The sequence below is a fragment of the Arachis hypogaea genome, chromosome 7, assembly GCF_003086295.3.
Source record: "Arachis hypogaea cultivar Tifrunner chromosome 7, arahy.Tifrunner.gnm2.J5K5, whole genome shotgun sequence".
NCBI classification, from domain to species: Eukaryota; Viridiplantae; Streptophyta; class Magnoliopsida; order Fabales; family Fabaceae; genus Arachis; species Arachis hypogaea.
In genome coordinates this window covers 36,893,950-36,911,449 of record NC_092042.1, presented here as the reverse complement: position 1 = coordinate 36,911,449, position 17,500 = coordinate 36,893,950, and the positions used below count along the sequence as shown (strand labels likewise).

The 17,500-nt window shown below is 40.9% G+C and overlaps 1 non-coding gene across 1 annotated transcript; it reads right to left on the bottom strand.

Moving 5' to 3' along the window:
* Positions 1 to 15,540: 15,540 nt before the first annotated feature.
* On the bottom strand, positions 15,541 to 15,648 carry LOC112704719 (small nucleolar RNA R71). Its single transcript, XR_003155329.1, has one exon. It is a non-coding gene; the product is annotated as a small nucleolar RNA R71 (small nucleolar RNA).
* Between the last annotated feature and the right edge of the window lie 1,852 nt (positions 15,649 to 17,500).

The window sequence follows — 17,500 nt, the reverse complement described above, 5'->3', positions numbered from 1 at the left end:
GACATTGTTAATAGATTGTAGTTTATGAAAAGAAAAAATCAAGAGTTTTGAATATGCATGTGGTTACGTATTGGGAAGATTGTATTTCTAGAGACCAAGGAATCAGTGTCAATTGACATGCCAAATACATCTGCAGCATCTTCTTCTACTTCCAGCGATGAGACTAGAGAAAATGAGTTTGGAAATTCTCCTGTAATTTCAAATGCAGAGCCTACCTTGCTGTTAGTGAGGCATGATGGCATTGGCCATGCCCATCCATAGTTAAATACAACTCACATAAATACCCTGGGGTGGCCATCTTATGGCTTGCCATCGGGGTGTGTCCCTCCCATGGTGACACAGGGATTGTCTGTGCTTCTCTACTTAACTTTTCAAAATCCATATGGCACGTCAAATGTACCTATTTTTGGGGTATCAGGTTCACATATATCACAATAAAATTTTTCACATGCTATTAATACAGGAAATAACAATACATTTAATTCTACTACACCTACTGTTACTAGGGTAGAAAATTCCAGGCTTGTGTTTTCTGACATGTCAAGAGAAATGCCTGTTAATCAACCTAATCAAACTGTCAGATCTTTAGCAAATATTAGACAATAGATAGATGAAAGCTTATGAGTAGATATTTTATACGCTTTTTGGCATTATTTTCATAGTATTTTAGTTATGTTTTGTTGAGTTTTATTATGCTTTAGTAGGTTTTAGTGTAAAATTCAAATTTTTGGATTCTACTTTGAGTTATTGTATTTTCTGATGATTTCAGGTATATTTTGGCTGAAATTGAGGAGTTTTGGCAAAGTCCGAGTCAGAGGCGAGGAAAACGTAACAGATGCTGTCAGATTCTAACCTCTATGCATTCAAACGAGCATTTCTGGAGTTAGAAAAGTCCAAATGATACATTCTTAATGGCATTGAAAAGCTAACTTCCAGAGCTTTCTGGAAATATATCATGGTCTATACTTTTTTTTGAAGAAGCCTGCCCATAATGGGCGTTGAACGCCCAAATCATTCCCTTTTTGGTGTTCAACACTCCAAGAGGACTCAAGCCAGCGTTACACTCCCAAAGCACCCTCTTCCTGGAGTTCAATGCACCCAAGGAGCACAAGGCAGTGTGGATTACCCCTCTAATGGGCATTTAACACCCATTCCTCAAGTTGGACGCCAAGCTCAGCCCAAGCACTTAACCAAAGTGGGCCCAATAGTGGATTTTTGCACCTCTAGTCTAGTCTATCATATCTTTTATACTTCTTAATTATTAGATTAGTATATATAGGCAAAGATCACCCATGTTTAGGATCTTTGGCCTCATTTTCAGTCTTAGAACATTTGACATTGTTTTCTGTATAATATGAGTAACTAACCTCCTAAGTTAAGGTTAGGAGCTCTGCTGATTCTCATGGATTAATAATTTACTGTTTCTATTTCAATACATGTCTAATTCTATTTTTTTATGCATTCTCATTCATCAATCTTATGAATCAAGGGTGAAACGTGACATTCATCCCTGTTCTACATGGGTTCCGTGCAAGTCCTGACCCGGATAGCATTGAGCTGCAGCTAAAGAATACATCGCGGATTCCATGAGAGTACCTGGGCTGATTTTGGATACGTGACATGAAATCCCATTGGTCCTGTGGTTACTAATGTCTCTGTGGTGCTAAGTGATGAGAGAACTTTTGCGTGGTCCAGAATTCAGAATAAATTCCCGTCGCAAGTATAGCTTCTAAACCAACAAAAGTCCTTTCATACAAACGTTTTGGTTGTCATAAGTAACAAACCCCTAAATAAATTGATAACCGAAGTATTTAAACCTCGGGTCGTCTTCTCAAGGAATTGCAGGGAGGTATGTTCTTAGTATTGGTTATGGAGATTGTAAAATTGGGGTTTCAAGAATGAGGAGTGAATATAGCAATTAATTTAAATAGCAATCAAAATAAATAAATACTGTAAAGCACACTTTTGGTAAGGTATGAGAAATTGGAAGTCCAGACTTAGTTATTCTTAGCAATAATAATGAAAGTTGAATCTTAATTCCACTTAGTTAACCTTTGCTAAAGCAAAGGAAAGTCAAGGGACTAAGTAGTTTGATCTTCGAATCCTATTTATTTCCTAAGAAAAGGTTGGGATTATTGAAGTTCAGTTCAATTAGCAAAGATAACAGTTATCAATTATGTTGAGCTAAGATAACTCCTGAGTTACTGATTTCTTAACCAAGACCAAAAGGAAAGGGAATTAAATCTATTGGAATAAAAATGTCTTCAGATTGAGAATAATCAATAACATAAACAAAAGAAAGCAATATTAAACTGAAATACCTCAAATATCATTAAATAAGGAAATCATCATAAATGTGGCATAAGCCAAATAGGCAACATAACTAATATAAACATTAAAGTATCTGAAAATAAGAGATAAATATAAAGTAGAAGAACATTGAACCTGGGATTGAGAGTCACTCCTAAAACTAAGAGAAGTCCTAAATCCTAATCCTAAAGAGAGAGGAGAGAACCTCTCTCAAAACTAAATCTAAATAATGAAAGTAACTAAAAATGCGAGCTCCCCCTGAATGGATGCATTCCCCCACTTCATAACCTCTGGTCTATGCCTTCTGGACTTGGATTTGGGCCAAAAAGGGCTTCAGAATTCGCTATGAGCGTTTTCTGCAATTTCAGGTGCGTGGCCTCTGTCACGCGTCTGCGTGGGTCACGCGGTCGCGTCGATTGGAGTTTTCTTTGTCGCGCGGTTGCGTTAGTCATGCAGCCGCGTCATAGGTGTTCTTCTTTAGACGCGCGGTCGCGTCAGTCATGCGGCCGCGTCGCTGCTTTTTCGAGCTTGGTATGCGGCCGCGTCGTCCATGCGGTTGCGTGGATGCCAGTTTCTCCAAAACTCCGTTTTATGCTTTCCTTCTATTTTTGTATGTTTCCTTTTTCATCCTTTAAGTCATTCCTGCCTTAGAAGATCTGAAACTACTCAACACACTAATCATGGCATCGAATGGAAATAAAGGTAATTAAAATAATTAATTTTAAAGCATAGGAAACATGTTTTTCACATACATCACATAATAAGGAAGGGAAAGTAAAACCATGCAATTAATATGAATAAGTGGGTGAAGGATTGAATAAATCACTCAAACTAAGCACAAAATATATCACAAAATATGGGTTTATCACTAAGGCTGGAGTTAGAAAAGCAACATTCTCTGATCCGGAAGATCCGACCTTGTTTGTGGCGTTTTGAGTAGGATCACAAAAGGGTGTGGATTGCTTAGAGCTTCATCTTCGGCTATAGTGAGAAACCATGAGTTAACTTGATGAGAGGACATGAATTGCTCGAATATGGTGGCCTGCTATGGTTTAGAAGAGATTAACTTGATGAGAGTACATGAGTTAATCACTTTCGGCTGCCTGTAACACCCTACCATACAGAGTCTTATGCTTAAGTCATAATTCAGAGATGGCAAGGCATTACGACTTCTAAAATAAAAATTTAGTACGTATAGTAGTATGAATGATTGATTATAACTAGGAGCCTTTGTAGAAAAAGGGGTAAACAAAAATTGCAACTCGAAAGCGCAACACTCCGATCGATAACGTAACGAACAAAGGATAAATCAACGCGAGATTATATATATACAAAGGAGTGTCAAAAATAGGAATATCAAGACTCAAAATCCGGCAGCGAAGATAACCGGTCCGAGCATAGCAATATATACATATGATAAAATAATGAAACCCCAAAGGAAACCCAAAGGGACACAAATACAGAAACCTATTCTCCAAAATCTCCCATAAGAGGAGTCATCACAGTTTGTATTATTTAATGAAGATAAAAGTATCTAAGCAAAACATATAATCCAAAACAGAGTCCCGAGAACAAAGGATCTTCGCTAATCCAGAAGTCTCCAGCATGTCTCGGCGAGAAACCTCACGTCCTACATCTGAAAACCACAAAATCCGCATAGGTGAGAACCAGAGGTCCACAGCATGGTAACAGCTTCCACATATATAATACATAATAATAGAGGAAAGTCGAAGGCAATCCTAGAACTTCCCCCAGATAATTCAAGGCTTATAAACAAGCTAAACCATAAAGGGCATCTGACTAAAGATTCTTCAGTCTAAATAATACTTCCCTTTCCAATTCCTTCACACCTCCCAACCACCAGACGGAGTATAGTATAGCAAACACAGTTATATCAGACAAGAGATATACAAACAGGAACAAGTAAGGCATTTAGACAAATAGCAGGTAATATGCAGTCAAATAGGCAATCTCAATCAATTCACATAGTATGCATATGATGAATGCCTGTCCCTAGTGGCTGATGATATCATCTGTCGGTTATAGAGCCAACCTGACAAGTCCTGGTAGCTAACCAATGGACTGTCCCTCTGTCGTGTCTCCCCAACTCGAGTTATACTCAATATAAATTTGATCATAATCATGATCCATAACTATCACCCTCACTGGTGAATATTTACAGGGGTGAGCTCATCCGGGACTTTCACAATGCCCGGCCACCCTGATGACATAGAGTCAAAAGAGTTTCGAGTCTCAACCTAGAGCACGTGGTGGCTAGCCACTACTTCCTCCCAGGGAAACTCTCATCTCCAACAGTGGAAGTGCAACATTCACAATTCATTCAACAGCATATATGTATTTATACTTAGCCATAATCATGGCTCCGCCGTAACACGGCAATAATCTAGCCTTCTGGCTCACGGTTAAATCCATAACCAGCCAATTCATTAACAATTACGGCCCTTCGGCCCATGGCATAACAAGCACTTCCACCACCATCCTCTGCATCTCACATAATCATGCTTGATCCTCATTGATCATTCATTTTTCCCTTGCTTCACTCGCAAGTCACCACATCCCCTAGCTCCTTTTTCTCATTGCTAGGCTTATCATAATGATTTAAGACATAAGTGGTGAGATCGGAGGCTTAAAAGTATGAAATTTGGCTTTTAAAACTCAAAAATCAACTTTCGGATGAAAACCGGGCCATGCGTACGCGCACTCCACGCGCACGTGTGGATGGCCACAAAACTCATCGACGCGTATGCGTCATGCACGCTAACGCGTGGATTGAAAAATAGCCAAGCGACGCGCACACGTTAGCCACGCATAAGCGTGGGTGCTTTTGTGCCCCAGGCACAAAACTGGCACAGTTTTGGCACAACTCTCTAGAAAATGGCTGGGCATTGGGTGCAGCACATCGGCGCGCCCGCGTACACCACGTGCACGCGTGGATGGCGCTTTCTAGAAAAACGGCGCGTACGCGCCAAGTGCGCCTACGCGCGGGGGGTCATTCAGCTAAAAATTTTCTAAGTTAAAAGCTGCAGAATTCACAGATTCAACCCCCAATCTTCCAACGGACATAACTTTCTCATTTTAAATCGTTTTTCACCCGTTCTTCGAACGGCATGGACATCCCGGATCCAATTTCATTTCTAAATAGATTTGGTGCAAAACAGAGATCCGTAGTCCAAGTTATGTCCCATCAAAGTATGCCCAAAACCAAGTTTTCCTTACAAAACTACAAGGTGCCATTTGCAAAACAAGCCATTTTCAACTCTTTTCAAAATCAATCAAAACATGCCAATTTCATCCCTTTTCTTTGAAATCAATCAAAATATATCAAATTCAACCTCAAGCCTCCTTAACTCACACATTGACACTTTACCACAATTCACAAAAATTACTATCCCATCATTTTAACCCACTTCACCCAAGTGGCTCAAACTCAAATACATTGACATATCATATACTCTTCCTCATGCCAATTTTCAACAACACGAATTCCAATAAATCATCATTGTACACAATCAATATCATACTCACCATCAACATGGTTCCACCCACAATTCAACCATAATCAATCATCAAGCATATATCACAACATGCATATTTCTCATACATCATACCATCAAGGCATCAATAATCATCATCACATATATGACCACATCATATATTTCAACCATTCAACAACATCAACAATTCAATGCCTGTCTTAGGGCCTCTAGCCTAAGTATTTCCTACCATATTACATATTAGATACGGGAAACCGAAACCATACCTTAGCCGATTTCCCAAGCTCAACCGGAGCACTTCGAAACCACTTTTTCCTCAAGCTCTCAAGGCCTCAACACCTCCAAGAATAGAGTTTTCACCACCAAATCCCTTTTCAAGCTTTTCAATATCACTAATCAAGCTCCAATATTCACATATACACAACCTAAGCCACAATCATCATACCCATACACAACATCTCAATACCCAAACATCATAGAACAACAAATTACACTAGGGTTGAGAATCTTACCACACCCAAGGTCCAAGGAGACAAGATTAACCTTCTCCTTCAAGAGGGTTGGGTCCTATAACATCAAAGAGTCCAAAATCTCAACATTTTTGCTCATGAAACTCGAAATCAAAGCTGAAAATTCGAAGAGCAAACCATGGCTTACCTCAAGATTAATTGTATGGGTTTTGTAGAGCTCTCCGCGGTGAACGCATGGTCGCAAACGGGGCGGCAATCGGAGCTCTAGATCAAAAGTTATGGTGGTTTGAAGATCAAGTGAGAGATAGAAGTTTGAGAGAGTATTCTTCTCTTCCCTCCACCATTTCAGCGTGTGTGAGTGTATAGTGAGGAGAGAGGTGCTGAAAACTAGGGTTTTGATTTAGTTATGTTGAGCCAAGGGCCCACTTTAGGTCTGGTTGGTCCGGTTTGGCCCGTTCGGTCCAATCTTTGTCCGATTTCTATAAAATTGGTACCGAAATTCTCGTCTCAATCTCCTCTATCACATTTAGCCATAAAAATCACATTTTGGGCTTTCTAGAATAAATTCTCATTTATGGGTTAATTAGTCGTTAATTAACTGGGTTTTATATTCTACTTACCTAATTGGGAATTTTGCCCACAAAATTCAAATGCAATTACCTGAGAATAAGTGCGGATAATCCATTCGCATTTCTGACTCAAGTTCCCAAGTGTGTTCCTCAATACCGCCTCGACTCCATGCCACTTTGACTAATGAAACCTCTTTTTCACGCAACCGTTTGATACTAGTATCATCAATTCTGACCGGAGCTACTGGAAGCGTCAAATCTTCTCTTAACTGAACCGATTCAGGTTCTAACACATGGCTAGCATCAGGAGTGTACTTCTGAAGCTGCGACACGTGAAACACGTCGTGCAGATTCGAAAGATGATGTGGTAGAGCCATCCGATATGCCACCGGTCCAACCCTCTCCAGGATTTGAAATGGACCAATGTATCGAGGATTCAACTTCTTTGCTTTAATCGCCCTACCTACTCCCGTGGTTGGAGCAACCTTAAGGAAAACATGGTCTCCTTCCTCAAATTCCAAGGGCTTTCGCCTCTGATCGGCATAACTCTTCTGGCGACTCTGCACCGTAAGCATCCTATCTCGGATTTTCTTGATTTGTTCAGTGGTCTCAGCTATCATTTCCGGCCCCAACAAGCCTTTCTCTCCAGCTTCATACCAACATAGCGGAGATTGATATTTCCTTCCATACAAGGCCTCTTACGGAGCCATTCCGATGCTCGCATGATAACTATTATTATATGCAAACTCCACTAACGGCATATATCGATCCCAACTCGCCGGTTGGTCCAAAACACAAGCTCTCAACATATCCCCTAGTGTTTGGATCGTCCTCTCGAATTGACCATCTGTTTGAGGATGGTAAGCCGTGCTCAAGCTTAGTCGGGTTCCAAAAACTTTTTGAAATGCACCCCAAAACCTTGAAGTGAAACGAGGATCTCTATCAGAGATTATAGTAGCAGGTATCCCAATCTCCTTTATGTATAACCGTGCTAACTCCTCAAGGGTGTAAGTCATACGAATGGGTAAAAAGTGAGCTGACTTCGTCAGTCGGTCCACAATCACCCAGATAGCATCAAAACCAGCCCTAGTCCTTGGCAATCCTGACACAAAGTCTATTGCAATACTTTCCACTTCCATTGTGGAATCTCTAAAGGTTGCAACATCCCGGCAGGTCTTTGATGTTCAATCTTTACCCTTTGACAAGTTAAGTACCTTAAAACATATTCCGCCACATCATTTTTCATACCCGGCCACCAAAACATCGCATTTAAGTCATGGTACATCTTAGTACTTCCCGGGTGAATGGAGAATCCACTTTTGTGTGCCTCCTTTAAGATATCCTGCCTCAAAGTGCCAACATCCGGCACAATGATCCTACCCTTGAATCTCCATAACCCATCTTTTTCTTCCGACACTCTCCACTGTTTTCCCTGCTCAATGGCCGGTAACACCTTCGACAATGCGTCATCATCTTCATGAGCCTTCAGGAGTTCGGACTTAAAGTCACTCGAGATCTGTAATCGATTCAAACACAGAGTCCCAGACATTTCTTGAACACCAATTTTCAGACTCTCAAACTCCTTGAGCAACATTTCTTCTTGAAGTGCCATCCCAGTAGCATACAGCGACTTCCGACTCAACGCATCCGCTACTATATTCGCCTTTCCCGTATGGTAATTCAACTCAAAGTCGTAGTCCTTCAACAATTCCATCCACCTCCTCTGCCTCATATTAAGCTCTTTCTGATGAAAGAGGTACTTCAAGCTCTTATGATCAGAGAAAACATGGAACTTAACCCCATAGAGGTAATGCCTCCACACCTTTAGTGCAAACACGACTGCAGCAGGCTCCAAATCGTGCATAGGATAATTAACTTCATGCGGTCTCAACTGCCGTAAGGCATACGCCACCACATGATGATGCTGCATCAGCACGCACCCTAGACCCTTCAATGAGGCATCACAGTACACCTCAAATGGCTCGTTCGGCTCAGGTAACACTAACACAGATGCAATGGTCAACTTTTTCTTCAATGTCTGAAAGCTCTCCTCGCACTCAGGAGTCCAAACAAATGGAGTGTCTTTGCGAGTTAACTTTGTCATTGGCAAAGCTATCTATGAAAAGCCCTTGATAAACCTTCGGTAATAGCCAGCTATGCCCAGAAAACTCCTTATCTCTGTTACGGTGGCTGGTTGCTTCCAATCCATCACAGCCTCCACCTTAGTTGGATCTACGGCTATTCCATTTTTACTCACCACGTAGCCCAAAAACTTCACCTCACTCTTCCAAAACTCACACTTAGACAGTTTTGCATAGAGTTTCTTCTCCTTTAGAATCTGCAACACGATCCTCAAGTGTTCCGCATGCTCTCCTTCAGTCTTGGAGTAAATTAGTATGTCATCAATGAAGACAACAACGAATTTATCCAGAAACGGACGAAAAAATCTATTCATATAATCCATGAATACTGCTGGAGAGTTTGTCAACCCAAAAGACATTACAGTGTACTCGTAATGACCATATCGAGTCCTGAAAGCGGTCTTAGGGATATTCTCACCCCTCACCCTTATCTGGTGATAACCGGATCACAAATCGATCTTGGAGAAAACTCTAGCTCCTTGTAACTGATCCATGAGATCATCAATTCTCGGCAATGGGTACTTATTCTTTATTGTGACCTTGTTCAGCTGCCTGTAATCCACCCAGAGACGCATACTCCCATATTTCTTCTTTACCAGTAACACTGGAGCACCCCACAGAGAGACACTTGGTCGGATAAAATTCTTACCCAACAAATCCTCTAACTGAGACTTTAGCTCATCCATCTCTAACGGTGACATCCTATAAGGAGCACTTGAGATTGGTCCCGCCCCAGGCACCAACTCAATAGCAAACTCAACCTCTCGGTTAGGTGGAAACTCATCAATATCATCGGAAAACACTTCCGGAAACTCACACACAACCAGAATCTGTTCCAACCTTTGATCATCACCTGAAACACCCGCGGTTAACAACAGGATACCCTGACATTCGGTTCCAGAACAGTTCACCGTCATCGAATTCAAGTAATAATTATTCACCACGACCAGCCCTTCTGTATCCTCCGGCATAAAGTACACTGACTTTGTAGAACAATCAAGCAAGACATGGTTCTTAGATAACCAGTCCAATCCCAGGATAAGATCAAGACCGATCATCGGCAAGCAGACTAAATTATGAACAAAATCACGCTGCTTAAACCTAAAGAAAACTTTCGGGCATCCTAACCTAGTTACCATGGCTTCATGGGTAGCATTATACACTTTTAGGTCAAAAACCTAAGGTTACAATCTTCAGTCCTAACTCATGGGCTTTCTCAAATGCAATGAATGAATGCGATGCTCCCAAATCAAATAAAGCATTTAAAGTTTGGCCAGCCATTTCACAGTTACCTCGAATGAGTGTCTCGGATCCCTTGGCACCTATAGCTGAGGTGGTGAACACCCAACCAGTCTGTTGTGCTTTCCCTGCACCTTGTTTCTCCTTCTCCAGACAATTTGGGACCTTATGTCCCACCTTACCACAGAAATAGCACAAACCCCATCCGGCCATGCATGGGGCTCTTGGATGGTGACTTCCACACCTAGCACAAGCTTGCTCATTCTGTGGCTGCTTCCCAAACCTTTTCTCTTGGGAGTTGTTGTTGTTGGGCCTCCTGAAAGAACTGCCCCTCTTGAAAGGTGGACCTCTAGGTGCAAAGCTCTTCCCTCGGTTTTGTGGGAATGATCCCTTGTGACTCCCTCTCTCATCAACTGCCTTTTTCCCACACTCTTCAGCAATCCTACACTTGTTCACTAACACAGCGAAAGTTCTGATCTCCATTGGTCTTTGAGCTCCATTTCCATCGTTGCCATGGTTGTTCATCTGTTGTCCAAGAGCCTCTGCAGTGGCCCGTATAGCCGCAGCCATGTTCCCCAATGCCGCCATAAGGTCTACCGGGTTATTTGAGTTAGTGCTCGATCCCGAAAGGTTATTACGACCTCTCCCACGGCCTCTACTGCGTCCACGAGGTGCCATCTGGTCCCTATACACACCAAACAATCGATATTAAGTTGATCAATATCAATATCGGAAGTTTAGTGCTTCAAGTCCCAAATGCTTGCTCAAGAACGTTTATGCCAACTATATCAAGTAGATATACTAATAGCACATAAAACACACACAGAGAATGCACAGAAGCATAATTAGTCAATCCCTCAGGCTCTTCAGGAACGAACTGCTCTGATACCATAATGTAACACCTTACCATATAGAGTCTTATGCTTAAGTCATAATTCAGAGATGGCAAGGCATTACGACCTCTAAAATAAAAATTTAGTACGTATAGTAGTATGAATGATTGATTATAACTAGGAGCCTTTGTAGAAAAAGGGGTAAACAAAAATCGCAACTCGAAAGCGCAACACTCCGATCGATAACGTAACGAACAAAGGATAAATCAACGCGAGATTATATATATACAAAGGAGTGTCAAAAACAGGAATATCAAGACTCAAAATCCGGCTGCGAAGATAACCGGTCCGAGCATAGTAATATATACATATGATAAAATAAGGAAACCCCAAAGGAAACCCAAAGGGACACAAATACAAAAACCTATTCTCCAAAATCTCCCATAAGAAGAGTCATCACAGTTTGTATTATTTCATGGAGATAAAAGCATCTAAGCAAAACATATAACCCAAAACAGAGTCCCGAGAACAAAGGATCTTCGCTAATCCAGAAGTCTCCAGCATGTCTCAGCGAGAAACCTCACGTCCTGCATCTGAAAACCACAAAATCTGCATGGGTGAGAACCAGAGGTCCCCAGCATGGTAACAACTTCCACATATATAATACATAATAATAGAGGAAAGCCGAAGGCAATCCTAGAACTTCCCCCAGATAATTCAAAGCTTATAAACAAGCTAAACCATAAAGGGCATCTGACTAAAGATTCTTCAGTCTAAATAATACTTCCCTTTCCAATTCCTTCAAACCTTCGAACCACCAGCAGGAGTATAGTATAGCAAACACAGTTATATCAGACAAGAGATATACAAATAGGAACAAGTAAGGCATTTAGACAAATAGCAGGTAATATGCAGTCAAATAGGCAATCCCAATCAATTCACATAGTATGCATATGATGAATGCCTGTCCCTAGTGGCTGATTGATGAGCGGATAATTTATACGCTTTTTGGCATTGTTTTTAGTATGTTTTTAGTATGATTTAGTTAGTTTTTAGTATATTTTTATTAGTTTTTAGTTAAAATTCACTTTTCTGGACTTTACTATGAGTTTGTGTGTTTTTCTGTGATTTCAGGTATTTTCTGGCTGAAATTGAGGGACCTGAGCAAAAATCTGATTCAGAGACTGAAAAGGACTGCAGATGCTGTTGGATTCTGACCTCCCTGCACTCGAAGTAGATTGTCTGGAGCTACAGAAGCCCAATTGGCGCGCTCTCAACGGCGTTGGAAAGTAGACATCCTGGGCTTTCCAGCAATATATGATAGTCCATACTTTGCCCAAGATTTGATGGCCCAAACCGGCGTTCAAAGTCACCCTCAGAATTCCCAGCGTTAAATGCCGGAACTGGCACCAAAGTGGGAGTTAAACGCCCAAACTGGCATAAAAGCTGGCATTTAACTCCAAGAAGAGTCTTTACATGAAAATGCTTCAATGCTCAGCCCAAGCACACACCAAGTGGGCCTGGAAGTGGATTTTTATGTCATTTACTCATCTTTGTAATTCTTAAGCTACTAGTTTCCTATAAATAGGACCTTTTACTATTGTATTTTACATCTTTTGATCACTTTAGATCTCTAGATCATCTTTTGATCATGTTTTTATGATTGAACCCTCTTTGGGAGGCTGGCCATTCGGCCATGCCTAGACCTTGTTCTTATGTATTTTGAACGGTGGAGTTTCTACACACCATAGATTAAGGTGTGGAGCTCTGCTGTACCTCGAATATTAATGCAATTACTATTGTTCTCCTATTCAATTCCGCTTGTTCTTGTTCCAAGATATCACTTGTTCTTCAAATTGATGAATGTGATGATCCGTGACACTCATCATCATTTTCACCTATGAACGTGTGACTGACAACCACCTCCGTTCTACCTTAAATTGGGTAAATATCTCTTGGATTTCCTTAATCGGAATCTTCGTGGTATAAGCTAGAATTGATGGCGGCATTCAAGAGAATCCGGAAGGTCTAAACCTTGTCTGTGGTATTCTGAGTAGGATTCAATGATTGAATGACTGTGACGTGCTTCAAACTCGCGATTGTGGGGCGTTAGTGACAGACGCAAAAGAATCACTGGATTCTATTCCGACATGATCGAGAACCGACAGCTGGATAGCCGTGCCGTGACAGGGTGCGTTGAACATTTCCACTGAGAGGATGGGAGGTAGCCACTGACAACGGTGAAACCCTTGCATACAGCTTGCCATGGAAAGGAGTAAGAAGGATTGGATGAAGACAGTAGGAAAGCAGAGAGACGAAAGGGACAAAGCATCTCCATTCGCTTATCTGAAGTTCTCACCAATAAAATACATAAGTATCTCTATCTTTATCTTTATGTTTTATTCATCATCTATACCCATTTGAGTCTGCCTGACTAAGATTTACAAGGTGACTATAGCTTGCTTCATACCAACAATCTCCGTGGGATCGACCCTTACTCGCGTAAGGTTTATTACTTGGACGACCCAGTGCACTTGCTGGTTAGTTGTGCGAAGTTGTGTTTATGCCATGGTATTGAGCACCAAGTTTTTGGGGCCATTACTAGGGATTATTTGGGTTGTGAAAAGTAGTGATCACAATTTCGTGCACCAAGTTTTTGGCGCCGTTGCCGGGGATTGTTTCGAGTATGGACAACTGACGGTTCATCTTGTTGCTTAGATTAGGTATTTTTTCAGAGTTCTTAAGAATGAATTCTAGTGTTTCAAGGTGATGTTCTTATCATCACCAAAGCTGATTGATTCTCATCAATTTAGCTCTTGAATGCAATGTCCTGCTGAAGCTTGGCTATCCATGTCTAATTCCTTTAGACTGAAGCTTTAGACTAACATTGCATGATTCCTGGGATTCTTATTAAGAATTTTGATATCTTTATTTTCTTTTCCACTTAATTTTCGAAAAAACCAAAAAAATTACAAAATCATAAAAAACCAAAAATATTTTATGTTTCTTGTTCAGTCTAATGTCTCATTTTAAGTTTGGTGTCTTGCATGCATTGTTTATTTGATCTTGGTTCTATTTTCAAGTCAATAGTACAAGGAACTGAAGATTCAGAACATGCAGCAGAGGAATTACACAGAAAAAGCTGGGCGTTCAAAACGCCCAGTGAAGAAGGACAGACTGGCGTTTAAACGCCAGCCAGGGTGCCTGGTTGGGCGTTTAACGCCCAAAAAGGTAGAGCATTGGGCGTTAAACGCCAGAATGTGCACCATTCTGGGCGTTTAACGCCAGGATGGCACAAGAGGGAAGATTCTGTTTTTAATTCAGATTTTTTTCAAGTTTTCAAAGTTTTTCAAAATCAAATCTTTTTCAAATCAAATCTTTTCAATCAAATGTTTTCAAAATCAATTTCTCTCCTTTTTCAAAAGATACTTGGTAACAATTAATGATTTGATTGAACATTTTAAGTATGTTACCTTTTCTGTTGAGAGAGGTTTAATGTTTGAATCATATCTTTTCTTGTTAGGCAAGTCATTAATTTTTAAAATCAAATCTTTTTAATTTGTTTTTCAAATCATATCTTTTTAATCATATCTTTTTAAAACATAACTTTTCAATCATATCTTTTTCAAAATCTTTTTCAAAAAATCACTTGATTTCTTTCCCACTTTTAGTTTTCGAAAATTATCAATCAATTTTTCAAAATGTTTTTAAAAATCTTTTTAATTAATTTTCGAAAAATCTCTTCCCCTCTTCTCACATCCTTCTATTTATGGAGTACCACTCCTCCTCAATGCACAATTCGAACTCTATCCAACTAAGTTCGAATTCTTCTACCTCTTTCTTCTATTTTTCTGTTCCTCTGACACCTCAAGGAATCTCTATGCTGTGACATAGAGGATTCCATATTTTCTTGTTCTCTTCTCTTTCATATGAGCAGGAACAAAGACAAAGGCATTCTTGTTGAAGCTGACCCTGAACCTGAAAGGACCTTGAAGCGAAAGCTAAGAGAAGCTAAGGCACAACTCTCTGTAGAGGACCTAACAGAAATCTTCAAAGAAGAAGAACCCATGGCAGCCGAAAACAACAACAATGCAAGGAAGGTGCTGGGTGACTTTACTGCACCTACTGCCGACTTCTATGGGAGAAGCATCTCTATCCCTGCCATTGGAGCAAACAACTTTGAGCTTAAACCTCAATTAGTTTCTCTAATGCAACAGAATTGCAAGTTCCATGGACTTCCATTGGAAGATCCTCATCAGTTTTTAGCTGAATTCTTGCAAATCTGTGACACTGTCAAGACAAATGGGGTTGACCCTGAGGTCTACAGACTTATGCTATTCCCTTTTGCTGTAAGAGACAGAGCTAGGACATGGTTGGACTCACAACCTAAAGAAAGCCTGAACTATTGGGAAAAGCTAGTCAATGCCTTCTTGGCAAAGTTCTTTCCACCTCAAAAATTGAGTAAGCGTAGAGTGGAAGTCTAAACCTTCAGACAGAAGGAAGGAGAATCCCTCTATGAAGCTTGGGAAAGATACAAACAATTGATCAGAAAATGTCCTTCTGACATGCTTTCTGAATGGAGCATCATAGGTATTTTCTATGATGGTCTCTCTGAACTGTCCAAGATGTCATTGGATAGCTCTGCTGGAAGATCTCTTCATCTGAAGAAGACGCCTACAGAAGCTCAAGAGCTCATTGAAATGGTTGCAAATAACCAATTCATGTACACTTCTGAAAGGAATCCTGTGAACAATGGGACAAATCAGAAGAAAGGAGTTCTTGAGATTGATACTCTGAATGCCATACTGGCTCAGAACAAAATATTAACTCAGCAAGTCAACTTGATTTCTCAAAGTCTGTCTGAAATGCAAAATGCACCAGGCAGTTGGTGCGCGAAATTGTGAACAATACTTTTCACAACTCTCATAATCCCCGGTCATGAACTCCAAAAACTTGGTGTTCAATACCATGGTATTACACAACTTCGCACAACTAACCAGCAAGTGCACTGGGTTGTCAAAGTAATAAACCTTACGCGTGTAAGGGTCGATCCCACGGAGATTGTTAGTATGAAGCAAGCTATAGTCATCTTGTAAATCTTAGTCAGGAAAACTCAAATGGATATGGTGATGAACGAAAATAACATAAAGGTAAAGATAGAGGTACTTATGTAATTCACTGGTAGGAACTTCAGATAAGCGCATGAAGATGCCTTCCCTTCCGTCTCTCTGCTTTCCTACTGTCTTCATCCAATCCTTCTTACTCCTTTCCATGGCAAGCTCATGTAGGGTTTCACCGTTGTCAGTGGCTACCTCCCATCCTCTCAGTGAAAACGTTGCCTATGCTCTGTCACAGCATGGATAATCATTTGTCGGTTCTCGGTCAGGCCGGAATAGAATCCATCGATTCTTTTGCGTCTGTCACTAACGCCCCGCCTGCTAGGAGTTTGAAGCACGTCACAGTCATTTAATCATTGAATCCTACTCAGAATACCACAGACAAGGTTAGACCTTCCGAATTCTCTTGAATGCTGCCATCAGTTCTAGCCTATACCACGAAGACTCTGATCTCATGGAATGGTTGGCTCGGTTGTCAGGCGAGCACTCGGTTGTCAGGCGATCAACCATGCATCGTGCAATCAGGAATCCAAGAGATATTCACCCAATCGAAGGTAGAACGGAGGTGGTTGTCAGTCACACGTTCATAGGTGAGAATGGTGATGAGTGTCACGGATCATCACATTCATCATGTTGAAGAACAGGTGATACCTTAGAACAAGAACAAGCGGAATTGAATGGAAGAACAATAGTAATTGCATTAATACTCGAGGTACAGCAGAGCTCCACACCTTAATCTATGGTGTGTAGAAACTCCACCGTTGAAAATACATAAGAACAAGGTCTAGGCATGGCCGTGAGGCCAGCCTCCCAATGATCAAAGATTCCAAAGATCAAAAGATAATCCAAGGATCAAAGATCAAAATACAATAGTAAAAGGTCCTATTTATAGAAAACTAGTAGCCTAAGGTTTACAGAAATGAGTAAATGACATAAAAATCCACTTCCGGGCCCACTTGGTGTGTGCTTGGGCTGAGCATTGAAGCATTTTCGTGCAGAGACTTCTCTTGGAGTTAAACGCCAGCTTTTATGCCAGTTTGGGCGTTTAACTCCCATTTGGGTGCCAGTTCCAGCGTTTAACGCTGTGATTCCTGAGGGTGACTTTGAACGCCGGTTTGGGCCATCAAATCTTGGGCAAAGTATGAACTATCATATATTGCTGGAAAGCCCAGGATGTCTACTTTCCAATGCCGTTGAGAGCGCGCCAATTAAGCTTCTGTAGCTCCAGAAAATCCACTTCGAGTGCAGGGAGGTCAGAATCCAACAGCATCTGCAGTCCTTTTTAGTCTCTGAATCAGATTTTTGC